The following is a 12,395-nucleotide window of genomic DNA, read 5'->3' as shown; positions in this document are numbered from 1 at the left end:
GAAGTGACTAGACCCGGTGTGAGTGCGTTCGGTCAATTATAGTGGAGCTGGCATGCTCGAGCTCTATCTGGCTAACGACCGGACGCTGCACAGTGAATGTGACTAGATGCGTAGGGCCTGCGTCTGGTCACAAGTGACGTACGCTGACGCAAGTGAACTTGGCGTGCTGGAGTTGAGTCAGAGAGGATTGAATGTCATGGTGCGTCCGGTCAAGCATGATTGGACACGTCTGGTCATCATTTTTCCTCTCTGGATGCTTACTAGAATTGATCTAACATCGGGATGTCACGGGGAGTGGCGTGTCCAGTCGTTGGATGAAGCAGTGAGGGCACGCATGAGTTGGTGAAGCACTGGTACATCTGCACTTTAGGACCACGCGTCTGGTCATTACTTAACCACGCGGGGAAGGTTGGTGATCGTTGGGATCATGCGGTCGAGGTTAAATCACGAGGACACATCGATGACATCGCGAGATGGATGCTAGCTATGTGGCATCTGGTCGATCGGACCTACGCATCTGGTCACCCCAAGCAGGGCCCTATGGTGAGCCCAACGGCTCTTTTCGAAGGGGCTCTGTTGACAATCACTAATACCAATTATAAACCATCAACATAACCTGCATATATGCTTAATTCCATCACCAAACATAGGTATAGGGGCTTAAACTAATAAATTCCATAAGTTTTGGTGAATATGTGACCGTGGGAGGATTTAATCAGAAAACTACCAAGGAGGACCTATTCACCAAAGGAAATTACGGAATTATGTCTCATAAACAACTTGGAAAGGATCTAGAAGACACCAGAAGACAATACACTGAGGCGGGGCTCAAGAGCTGCTAGGTGGGGCCGGCCGGCCCCACCTATAGGCCTCCTGGCCCCCTAGGCCCACCAATCGTATTCCGCCGCCTCATACTCCTTCCTACGATCTACACCGTTGATTCAAAGGCGGTTTTAGGTTGATTCATCCAACGGTGATCGAGGGAGTTGACGTGGTTCGATGATGTGGCGATTCCTTGCCTCCTACTCCACCTCGATTCATTGCCCCCTACTCCACCTCGACCTATATATAGCAGCCCCTACCCCCCTCCCTAAGACATAAGTCAGAGCAGAAGACAGAGATCAAACCCTAATCTTCAGAGCTCCATTCTAGAGAATAGCTAGCTATGTTAGATCTAGAGAGAGGCAAGCAGGCTTCACTTGGATTTCCGATCTTGTCAAGAGAGTGGTTTGGTATAATCTTTGTATCCTGTCTCTTTTGTATCTCCATTACTTTTATATGCTTGCTACAATTGTTATGACAACATTAGTATTCATCTTATCCATGTTCTTCATTATAATGTTCATTGTCTACTTTGATTATATGCTTAGTATAGCTAGTTTATCATTATGTCCATGCATTAGTTCGTATAGCGCTAGCTCTGCTACGCACGGGGTGAGTGGTCGACATTGTGTAAGTGTGGTGCTTATATGTTGTTTACTTGTGGATACACCCTATATTCTGGGTCATGTAGTAGATCATAGATGTGACACTCCCATTGAGTCCTTTGTAGTCCACTCCCCGAATATAGGCGCACGTAGGATTCGGTTACAAAGGAAGAACAAGCTCTGTTCTTAATCTTCCTTAGTAATATCCCTTATGTGTAGATATAAATATGATCTTAGCCATGACTGCTAAGTGTTATTGCACTAATCATTGTATGCTTTGACTAGTAACTAAGAATGACTTAGGAATTATCTCTCTAATTTCTACCTGGTCATGCTAATGTCTTAGAAAGGAGTACTCTTGGTGGTTAACTATTCATTATCAATGCTCAATTATCATGTACTTATCATATATATCTTATTAAGAACCCTTAGTTAAGTTAGACCATAGTTAGTCTCACATGTTTCGCTATGGATATGATACTTGGAATACTTTCGGGTGAAAGCATAGTGGTATCTGTGCGCTTGTGGATTTATCTGTGTGCATTAATTTATACCAACAAGCTTTCTGGCGCCATTGCTGGGAAATGGATGTTGAATTAACTTTGAGCCTAGCTTAACATTTTATCTTTTATTTGTTTTACTTTTTATTTTAGCATGAATAACACTCCTATATATTAATATGCTAAACCCACAAGCGCAAGCCTAGAGCCACCAAAATCTTCAGAGCCTATCATAACACCTGGTCATGATCTGCGCCCGTGTTTAAAACTGATTCGGGATCAATCCTTCTTGGGAGAAGGTGATGAAAACCCATACTCACACCTATGGGAGTTCGCATAGACCTATGCATGCTTGTGTATCGCTAGCATGTCTGAGAAGACCTTACGATGGAAGTTATTTCTGTTCTCTTTAACGAGAAGACCTAAGTAATGGTATAGTCAAACCGTAGGAAGTATGCAAGGAGATTGGGAAATGTTATGCTCTAAATTTTGTCTACGTTTCTTTCCCATCTCAAGAGTAGTCAGCCTTTGAATAAAAGTTCTAACCTTTAGAGGAGCTTTTCTTCATTTGTCTACTAGTGAAGCAATGTCTATGCTTGATAGAATTGGTGGAAAGACTCCTTGCACTAGCATTCATAATGAACTCCCCTAGGAAGACAAGAAATCATCTCCTGATCAAGAAGAGGAAGTTCTGATAGCCAAATCACAACCACTCCAATCCCAAGATTTAGCTATTAATCCCAAACCATCAATACCCTAGAATCCAAATCCTCCAAAAGAAGAAGAAATTCAACCTTATGAAATTTCTTGTGAGGATGATCTTTTTATGCTGATTTTGGGAAAAACTTAAACTTCTAGTTCCACAAGAGACCTTCGAGTGAATATAATTTAAATCCTCTCAAGAAGGGATCTCTTATAAAGCGTCCTTATTGCCATATAGGGCTTTGGAAAGAACTCAAGAGTGGCATGTCAAGTGATGCCATAGAAGGAGAGCTGAGCCATCTAGAAGCCATTCCTATCCTCTCCCCTTCTATGTCCACATTAGATGTCTCATCTAAACCCATCTTTCAACCCATCCTTGGCCCCAATGATCCCTCTTATGCTCTTTCTCCTAAGTCTCATGATGACCCTAGAAATCCATTAAGACAACCGAAGCATAGGAGTTATGAAGACCACAAGGATGACCAAGAAGAGCAACGACAATGGCTAAAATCTATCAAGAACTCATATGTCGTTGCTAAAGAATGGATAAACAAGGACTAAGCCTTATGGGTTGAATCCAAACTTGGCTAAGATCCAAACGGTGAGCTTAAATCAATCTCTTTAATAAACATGACTCATCCAAGTTTTGAGGAGGCCTTAGATAAGATCACCCTGAGAGTCACTAATCCAAGGGAAATCCTAGACAATAAAATGACCAATGAATGTCATAGGCATAGAATGATGGAGATAATGTTTCCGCCTATAGACATTCATAAAGAAACACCCTTGGAGCTTGAAAGGGAAGATGACATAGATGAGCATGAAAGTTATTTCATGAAACACCTCATCAAATCCATGCTCGCATGAGAAATCTCTTGAATTAATTGGTCTCTCCAACATTGCTACACACGAGATCCTCAACCCTCTCATTCTCCTGTTCATAAAGACTTTGAAAGGGTGGTTGTAGATGCATATGTTTATCACATTGCTAATCTTGTTGGCATGAATTTTGAGATAGGTAGACAAAGGTTGGTGTTGGAGGGGAAACCACTCCACTAAATAGAAGCGTAATTCAAAGGTTTCCCAAGGACAAACTTCTATCCTAAAACAAGCATTTTAGGAGATAATATGAGTTTTCACCTTCTGCTGTGATACCCTTGTGAAATAAGCATAGAAACATAATTGTGAAAATATTCCTTCAGGTATTTTTGTCACTAACCATTCTAGGTTTGAAGCAAAAAGAATGAAGGATGATGACTCAAGGTATGTCCAACCATTTATCATGCAACACTAAATCACATCCATCCAAACTTGACTTTGCCTTGCAAAATTCAACCCTAGGGGATGGGCTTCTCTGAAAAAACCTTATGCCATGTTGTTAATTCATCTTGGTTGTTTCTACTTTTAAATTATGCTCAATAACAATCATGCTCTTTCATCTCCAATTGAATAAATCTCTATAATGCTTTCATGCTACCTTTGTTTACTATAGTATGCTTAAGGCTTGGAGTATGTTCATACATCTTTTAAATTAAGCATGGTGCTTAGTTTAGGAGTGTTGATCTTACTTCCAAAGGTTTTAGTGCCTTCCTAAATCAAATTAGACGCGGTGTCTAGGTTGATTTTTGAACTAAGAATATGCTATAGTAGATACTGGTCATTTTGTTGGACTAACCCCATGCAGAAAACTCTTAATTCAATATTGGTAAGTCACGAGATGAATTCAAATCAGAGATGAAGCAAGACACATGATGAACTCCAATAACATTGCAAAAAAAAAGACACAACTCATTCAAGATGGATGGAAGAACTGTAAGTATCAAAGGTCACTCACTTTGTCTTTTACTGCAAGTTACCTTTGCCTTGAAACCATGTTTATATAGACCATGATAAACAAAAATTATGCTAGAATAATTCTAATACCATCTTTTTATTAGCATAGAGGGAAATTACAAAATTCTGGACAAATAACCCGTGTTTCAAAATTGTGTATTCCTTTGGGTATGTGTTGTCCATTGATCCTTTGTAGGCATAAAACAATAAGTGGAGCGGAAGGACCAACAAAGTGGTAAGATAAGAAAAAAACAGAAAGATGGCATGACAAAAGGATGAGAAGGAAAAGATGCGATCTAGGAAACAAGAAGCTCATGAACAGTTCAAACTACGAGGCTAGACAAACAAGGAAAAACTTCAAGCAAAAGGAAAGGATCATCAGGAGCCATCTACCTTTCATCATATGGTGTCATCATGCTCTAATGATAAAGAACACACTCCAAGCAAAGTATGGGGGAAGATAGTTGATTTCCCAATTCCTACAAGTGAAGGTTCTAAGCCTGTCAAACCAAAATCAAAACACAAAACCAAGATGGGTTTGATGGAAGAGGATGACATCACCATTAGAGGCGTCATTACAAGAATTCTCGTCTTACGAGCAAACCAAGGAACTTGATTAATGAACTTCACAAAGGAGAAGTCTAGTTCGAAGGACTTACAACATCGAACCCTCACCGAAAGAGCTAGCTTGGGGGAGAAGCATTCCCATGTATCTAGGTAAGTATTCTTTTCCCTTTTGTTTTAATTTTAGCTTCTTTTCAATAGTTAAAAATATATATATATGATGAATGAAAAACAAAATAAAAATTTATCTTTGCATTAGTCATTTATAGTAATAGTATGTAATCTAAAAATGGAAATAAAATAAAAAGGTGTGACTAGTTTGCTTTAATTTGTTTTTAAGATTTGGTTAGCAACTAAGGAGGACTCAGAATAATCTTGATGAGGACATGACACCTATGCATATGACCATGTTTGGTGCATGGTATGGAGGGGTAGGAGGCCAGCAAGGGTGTCCAAGTCAAGAAGGAGGCCCGAGGCTAATTTGGTTCGAGTCCCCGAGGTGGAGGCCCAAAGCAACTCAAGTTCAAGTCTGCCTCGGCTTCCAGACCGGTCTGCCTTAAACTGGTCACTCAGGACGCATTCGGACTCCGTTTTTGATGATCCACATATGGTTGGAAATCTAATTTGATAAGGAAACCAATCCAAGTGGTCTCACATCAAAATACCTTTGGAATCAATGGGAATCGTCGAAACAAGTCAGCATCCAAAATCTGTTAGGGTGCTGCGACACCATCTTTTGGTCCGTTGGACCGTGTATCGTGTTTGGGCCCATTAGGGGGCGCGTCCAGGGAGGATGATGCCCAAGACTCTATAAATAGCAGCCGTCACTCTCCTTAGGGTTTGTGTTTTGTTTAGTTCTTGATTTCCTCATGAAACAGACATCGTTTTGCTGCAACTGTGCCGCCAAGGCTGCTTGCTGTGAACCAGGGCCCTAGTTCTTGATCTTGTTCGCCTGTGGCGATTAGTCCTTTCGAATAAAGACTTAAACTCCTCCTCGTTATCATAAGCCTCATATTTATTTGCAATTTTAGATTGCGTTCATCCCATTCTTGCTTGTGTTCTCGATTCGCTTGCAGGAAAGCCTTCTCGGCGAGGTCAATCACGTTCGCGTGGTTAATAACCAACGGAGCAGTGGTGTAATGATTGCGGGGGTCCAAATTAGTCTTTGTTCGAAGCATAGATCATGAATGTTGAGTCTCCACCAATCGATGCTATCATACCTTTCGGAAGATCGGGCCTAGTCTACATCAAGTGGTATCAGAGACCTTGTTGTCTGTTAGGTATAACTTTGTTTTTCCCTTTAGATTGTTACTATTTTTGCATTACCTATAGTCCACAAAAAGCCAAAAAAAATACATCATCACATATTCCCTGTCCTATAGCCTCATTGTGCCATTCAATTTTGTCTCTGTTTCACGTTGTTGAGTTTGTGCCCTAGGTCAAGTTCTGGTTGCTGGTTTTAGATCGTTTTTTAGTCCAGTTTATGTTTTCCCCTTTGTTTTTCATCATAATCTATGAACATCTCCAAGTCTTATTGAGTTTCCTTTGTATACATCAAACCCTAGTCCACGCCATCTAATTTCCTACACTTGTCTTCACTATTTCCATCAAATCATTGCTGCCGTGACCAATTTTGCGCGCATTGTTCCTGTTTTGTCCTCTAATTCGGAGTGCGTTCGTAAAACTGGTCTAGTTTTCGCATACGAACTCAGATTTTGATGTTCCATATATCAAAATCGATTAGAAAAAAATTTCAGATCCATCCATCCCTCGCATTATCAGGGTTGGAGATTTTTATTTTGGTCAAAAGTGGTCACAAGATCCTCTTTTCGTGGTCATAAGGTTTTTATTAATTTCGAGCACGTCTTCTAAAAATTCCACATGCCACGTCTGTCACTTGTTTAAGCTCATATTTTCTGTGGTTACTTCTTTTGTGCTCCTAAGTGAAGAAAAAAATATCAAAAAAATAAAAAGAAAAAGTCAAAATTTCTCAAAAAAACAACGACAGCCCCAAAAATAGAAAAAAAAGAGGGGCAAAAGAGGAACAATATCTAGAGGAGCACATAGAGAGCGCCATTTGAGCTATGTTTGCGTGTGTTGATTTCTACCTTGTTCCTAATCATATTCTTGCTGTTCACATCACTTGATACGTCTGGTACTTGGAACGTGAGTAGGCCAGCAACTAAGACAAGTACTTGGGTTACTTATTCAGCTTTGCTATACAGTTGCAAATTTTGCTATTCCTTGCTACTATATTGTGCCTGTCCAAGCTCCACTTTCTTCTAACCAAGTACAGGTTTGCCTTGCAACTGTTACACTCAAGCTACAACGATATCATAGTCACCGACCGATTGCACTGCCTGTTGCTTTGGTAAGAACACTTGTAAGACCATGGTAAGACGCTTGAGAGTTGAGTGCCTTGTTTTTTCCTTGTCCACAACCTAAGTAGTTGATAGGGATAATACTTTTGTGTTGTCTTTTGCTGTCTTCTAACAATGATAGGTTGTTCATATCCATCGACTTATGATGGTATAGGTGCTGATGAGTACATGGAGTGGGAAATTGTCATAGATAACATATTTGCTACTCGCTTTATGTGTCCAAAGAGGAAGGTAACAAATGCAGCTAGTGTTTTATGACATTCTGCTTTATCTTGGTGGGAGTCTTTAGATCCTTCTGACAAACCTCAAACTTAGAATGATATGAAACTCCTTATGCGAGAAACCTTTGTTAATCCACCTCCTATTTTGACTTCCTATACTGAGGTGCACCATTTAGAGGATGAGTCTATTATTATTCCTCTTGCTATGACTAACCTTCTATAGGATAATATACATAAGCGAGAGGATGACATGGAAGAAAATGAGGAACTCACAACCTCATATGCAAATTCAGAACCATCACTTCACAATGCACCTATTACTCCTGTTGAGAACACAGGTAATGCCCATGGTGCTACACTCACAGAAGGTGAGAATAGTTTTAATGTACTAAATTCTTCCACAAACCATGCTATCATAGAGCAATTATTAGTGGAACCCTCTCTTGATTTATCTTCGTCCCATGATAATTTGCTTGAAGTTCCTTGTGATAAAGATGAATTGGTTGATGATGCCTTAGTTTTACATGTTTTGGAACCAGTCACTTGTGCTGAAAATAAACATGTTATTCATATTGCTACTAAAACTGATGAGTTTAAACTGTTGTCTTCTTTACATACTTTGGGTTACATTGAATTTGATGTTTTGTGTAACCTAGATTGTTTGGAGGAGAGCCTATTTAAATATGTTGATTTGCCTTGGTTTTCTAAACATACATATCATGTTATTGGCAAATATAATAACAAAGGACAATATATGATACATCGAGTATACATTCGTAGTAACATGAATTCTCCTTTTGTTGTACAAGATTATGATTGTTTAGAGGGTAGCCATAATAATACAAACATTTTCTCATGTTCCTCAAAGAAACAAGTTCACTTCCAAGAAGGGGAGCATTGTTGGTTGCTACCTATGTCTGCTAGATCATCTATTCCTACATTGTCTTTGGTTAGTTCTAATCTTTTGTAGGATAGTGTTGACATACATCATGTGCATTCAGATCATGGAGTCTACATGCTTGCTAAAATTTTTATGCAAGATGACATGCTACAAACTTGGAAACATGGTCACGTTCCTTCTCACAATTATTTTAGTTTCCTTTGTTTTTGCAACCCCGTTCTCCTTTATGTTGCGCAGGATCAGTTTCAAGCACAATCGACGCCAAGGACGACTTTTCGTCAAGAAGGGGAGGATGATGAGGACATGACAATAATGCATATGACCATGTTTGGTGCATGGTATGGAGGGGTAGGAGGCCAGCATGGGTGTCTAAGTCAAGAAGGAGGCCCGAGGCTAATTCGGTTCGAGTCCCTGAGGTGGAGGCCCAAAGCAACTCAAGTTCGAGTCTGCCTTGGCTTTCAGGACTAGTCTACCTTCAACTAGTCACCCAGGACGCATCTAGGCTTCGTTTTCAATGATCCACATATGGTTAGAAAGCTAATTTGATAAGGAAGCCAATCCAAGTGGTCTCACATCAAAAGACCATCAAAATCAATGGGAATCGTCGAAACAAGTTAGCGTCCAGAATCTGCCAGGGTGCTGCGACACCATCTTTTAGTCCGTTGGACCGTGTATCGTGTTTGGGCCCATTAGGGGGTGCGTCCAGGGAGGGTGACGCCCAATACTCTTTAAATAGCAGCCATCGCTCTCCTTAGGGTTTGAGTTTTGTTTAGTTCTTGATTTCCTCATGAAACAGACATCGTTTTGCTGCAACTGTGCCGCCAAGGCTGCTTGCTGTGAACCAGGGCCCCAGTTCTTGATCTTGTTCACCTATGTCGATTAGCCCTTTCGAATAAAGACTTGAACTCCTTCTCGTTATCATAAGCCTCATATTTATTTGTAATTTTAGATTGCGTTCATCCCGTTCTTGCTTGTGTTCTCGATTCGCTTGCAGGAAAGCCTTCTCGGCGAGGTCAATCGCGTTCGTGTGGTTGATAACCAATGGAGCAGTGGTGTAACGATTGCGGGGGTCCAAATTAGTCTTTGTTCGAAGCCTAGATTGTGAATGTTGAGTCTCCACCAATCAATACTATCATACCTTTTGGAAGATCGGGCCTAGTCTACATCAAATCTCTTAAATGGAAATGATGAATAGTTGCTCTATTGTAATTCATTTCAAGTACCTAGTTTTTAGCCTTGAATTATCGTGAGTTTTGGATAAGATTGTTTTGATATAAGGATTTACTCTGAATTTGAAACTCGTGGGTAGCATATGCTTGATCTAAGTCTAGGTAATTGACGGATATGATATGAGAAGGTCGGAGCTGCTGTTTATCTTATTCCTGTCAGCGTGAAAAAGTGGTAGCCGCGCCGGGTGGACACGCAGCAAGACAGAATGATCTGGAGATCTGCTTGGCTTCAACGCAGGACCAGTCAATCCCTTGAGCTATTAACATATATACGCCAAAGATACATCACTGGCTAAATCAGATTTGATCAATACGTGGTGTAGAGCCAATGAATCTGGTGAAAAAGGGATATGCCATGCAAACAATCGTCTATTAAATATAAAGGGATCTACGAACTGTCTAGATCTAATTCATTATCACCAATAGTGAGGTTCAACCGGATCGATATAGCTATGATGATGACAATAATCTAAAACCAGAAAATCCATAGAACTGACCATACGTCAACAGGTTCACAAAAGCATGCCATATCTGTGAAAGCGCAGACGAATTAGCTAAAATAGCCGATTTAGGTAGGAAAGGGATTACAGCATATGAACAATTGACTATCTAATATGGACAGATCTATAAACTCATCAAATCTAACATGTTATCTTTAATAGTGGGGTTCGACCGGGTCGATGGCAGCCATAGTAAAGATAACATATCAAACCTTCAAAGTAAATAGATCCATTCACATTTAACAGAATCATGAAAACACATTATAAGCATTAAAGTACTGGCAATTGACTATTTAGCCGATGCAGGCATAGCAAACAGCCAAGGTCACGCCTGGTCGAAAGCAAATCTACCAACTAGCATACTCTGATCCAAAGTGCTAACAGTGGGGATCGACCAGATCGTTACAACCATAATAGTGAGCTATAGATTAGATTCAACTAGCTAGTAAACCTCCTCAAGATCAGAGATGCCTTAGCCACGTACTATGCATGATCAAGATCGAGGTAGAACGGCCGATAAAACATAATCTGTCGTTTAAAGTAGGAACCATCGTAATGTGACAAAATAAACGATGAACTAAAAGGATATGAGGCCGGTCTAGATCGATCTCGATCGGGCAGGTTGATATTACTAAAAACTAATGACAACAAGAACATCAACAAGATCGGTAACTTAATGAATCTACCCAAAGGATGTCACCTTTAGGTAGAGCCGATAACTTGACCTTAATCTAATTCAAGTTGTGGAGGTTGAACTTAACCGATGCAGCCATACTTGAACTAGATAAGGATCGATAACTAACTTATACTAGAGCTCGTAAGAGGTCAGCCAGACCAATTCAGCCTTACAAACAAAAGTATAAGCCATAACGGTATTTACAGACAAGCTAGAGGTCGACCGGATTGATGCAGCCCTCCTTATTGAAGAACTCATCGAGATCTATAGTACTCCTACTCCTTAGGGTGGCATGAAACCAAAAAAAAGTAATTGGTATTGTCACACCCGATTTTAAGGATAAAGTGGGATGCAAAATCTTATGTGCGCCCAGAGATCAATCACACACATAAGTAGACAAATTATAAATAGTATCATCACAAGTGTTTATTACATCATGAATATTAAAACATAGTCTTCACATAAGTGTAGCGAAAGTATAAATAAAAGATCTCTCGCGGAAGCTCCATATCATAGGGACGTCAACTGGTTGACCACAAGTCTAGTAATCATCAGGAAAGTTGTCATTACCATAGCCATCTATTACCCATCTGGGATTTTTATCCAAATGATGAAAATAAACAAGCGTAAGTACATGTCGTACTCAACAAGTGTAACATGGGGTTCATGAGGCTCAAAAGGCTTGACATAGGTTTAACAGCGTTCAGCTTTTAGTTGTCACAATTTTAGCATAACAGTAGCAACAAGTTGTTTCAATCCCAAAGTAAAACACATGATCAATGTAAACATGAGTAATGAATAGCATAAACAAATAATTCTTAGTGATCATCTATTCCATAAGGGTCCAAAGCTGCTCATGACCATGAGCATGGCTGATATACTAGTTTTACACTCTGTAGAGGTTGTACACTTTCATTGCGAGTCATGATACCCATATGCCTGGGTTAATTACTCCCAAAACACTTCCAAGGTGAGCAGGCAGGGGTCACTATGAAGCCTTTCAAAGGTTCATCTAATAAGTTAGGGCTATTAGATTCACTCGGCAAATAGATATAGAACCCCCCTTCCTGATGGCACATTGACACGCAGCCTATACACATGGAGACAGAGGCCGCACTATACCCGATTCGGCAAGCCATTCTTACGCCAATAAAGGTAACCTCAAATAAGCTAGAAAATATCCTCATACTGAGCTAAAGCCAGAGCCATGTAGCCCTCACAGCTGTACTATAAGTCTTGGATGTTCGCTTATAGATAAGTCCTTAGGGAGAGGAATCTAAAGCATTTAGAAAGTAGCTAAATACTCCAGCCCCCTGTTTCCAAGTTGCTAAAAGTCACATTTTAAAGTTTATTGCATATACCATTAGTCAAGTTACAAGATCATGGTTTAATTGAGCACTAGCAAAGCTACCCAATGCATATCCCATAGGAGATAAGGTATAAGTTCAATTCTAGGGAATC

This window comes from Miscanthus floridulus, chromosome 13, assembly GCF_019320115.1.
Source record: "Miscanthus floridulus cultivar M001 chromosome 13, ASM1932011v1, whole genome shotgun sequence".
NCBI classification, from domain to species: Eukaryota; Viridiplantae; Streptophyta; class Magnoliopsida; order Poales; family Poaceae; genus Miscanthus; species Miscanthus floridulus.
This window is presented reverse-complemented; position numbering follows the sequence as displayed.